This window comes from Juglans regia, chromosome 1, assembly GCF_001411555.2.
Source record: "Juglans regia cultivar Chandler chromosome 1, Walnut 2.0, whole genome shotgun sequence".
Taxonomy (NCBI): Eukaryota; Viridiplantae; Streptophyta; class Magnoliopsida; order Fagales; family Juglandaceae; genus Juglans; species Juglans regia.
Window position 1 is genome coordinate 10,003,689 of NC_049901.1, and position 1,939 is coordinate 10,005,627.

The window sequence follows — 1,939 nt, forward strand, 5'->3', positions numbered from 1 at the left end:
TGGAAGGACATAAGTCTTGTAAACAAACTTTCTGCCCTTTGTGCTGGATTTGCATTGGCAATTCCTTGAAGTTCCACAAAATGGGTCCCAACACATGTAGGCACTGTACCCTTAACACCATATCACAACCCACTAGCACTAGTAAATAAGTATCTAGGGTGAAAGATGACCCTACACTTTAATCTTCACAGCAGATTTCCCATCACAACCTACAAGTTCTCCATTGGCCACCCTAACACTCACCTTCTCTCCATGATTCACATTCAAACCCCCAATTTTTGCTACTAAGAGGTCCAAGAAATTGTGAGTGCTGCCAGTGTCAACCAGCACCACTATCACTTGACTTCCCAACCACCCCTTGATTCTCATAGTCCTAATAGTGATCCAATAAGTGCAGTAAGGGAAATTTCAGGTTGGGCTAGATTGGTGGTCAAATCAAATATTTCATCATTTTCATTTTCTTCCACTTGTAAGGGAACTTCAACTGGCTCCTCCTCTATCAAAAATAATTTTGGCTATTGGCACTTGTGTCCTGGATTCCATTTAGAATCGCAGTAATAACAGAGGCCCTTTTCATGCCTCTCTTTCATTTGTTGTGGTTTGATTTTCTGCACAAGGACAATAGCCTTAGACCCGAATCTAACATTGTTGTCTGTTGCCGCAAGGGGTAATTTCAAAATTCCAATGTCACGGTTATGAGATTTTCTATTAATGCCCACATTTTCCTCTTGGATTTTTGCAAGACTGTACGCTGTTAACAAGTTGTTAGGATGAAACATTCTCACAGTTAACATTATCTCATCCTTGAGCCCACTAAGAAAACATCTTAGTTTATACCATTCAGACAGTCCCTTAAGTCTATTTGACAGTGACTCAAAATTAGACTTATATTCTTCTATAGATCCAGTCTGTTTCAGCCTTGTTAAGGCTTCCATGGGGTCATCATATGAAGATGGCTCAAACCTAACCAATAAAGTCTTTGTGAAACTCTCCCAATGCTTCAAACCCCCTGACTCCTTAAGGTCCTAAAACCAAACAACGGCTTGGCCTTGCGGTATGGATCCTTGGAATCTTGCAGTTTTTTATTTCACACATGGAGTCTTCTTCTTCATCTTTCATTCCACCTATGGCAGATTCTTCTTCTCTTTATTTTTCGCCAATCAAAACCACACTTCCTGATATTTCTACTAAATTAGCCTCCAACAACTACTTGCTTTGGAAAGCGCAAGGTGTTCCTGTTCTTTGTGGTCATGGCCTCCTCAGCTATGTGAAAAATGTTGTTTGTCCACCTTCTACCATTCTTGGTGAAGATGGTGAAATGCATCCGAATCTTGCGGCAGCAAAGTGGCTCCACGTTGAGCAATTGATTATGGGTTGGTTGAATAGCTCCCTCTTTGATGTACTCTTGTCTCAGGTGGTCAGTTGTGAGTCTTCCCATGATGCTTGGGATGTTTTGGAAACCTTATATGGTACGCACACTAGAGATCGTATCCAACAAATGAAGGGTGAACTTCGATACTTTACAAAATGTGTCTCCTCTCTTGAAGATTATCTGCACAAAGCCAAATCCTTGGCTCTCGCTCTTCGTGGTGCAGGTAAACCAATTGATGATGATGATTTCATCATATGTATTCTTCATGGCCTCGGCTTAGAATTTGATCCAATTGTCGCTGGCATCAATGCTTAGGAAGTTTTTCCTCCCTCGGAGAGTGTTATAAGCAAGCTTTAAGATTTTGAACTAAGAATTTCTATTATGCATGCTTTGTCCATTGTTGTTGCTATGTATACAAACCGTGGTGCCTATGCTTCAGGTTTCAAAGAAAATCGTGGTGGTAGTGGTCATGGCTGCAACTCATTTTTTCGATCAAAATGCACCAAAAATCATGATCATTCTCAAGGAAACTCAACTGGAGTTCGTTCCCAGTCCTCTTCCTCCCAA

At 41.0% G+C, this 1,939-nt stretch overlaps 1 pseudogene; it reads left to right on the top strand.

Moving 5' to 3' along the window:
- The first annotated feature begins 1,600 nt into the window (after positions 1-1,600).
- LOC118344311 lies at positions 1,601-1,682 on the top strand (annotated as a pseudogene).
- Positions 1,683-1,939: the final 257 nt, after the last annotated feature.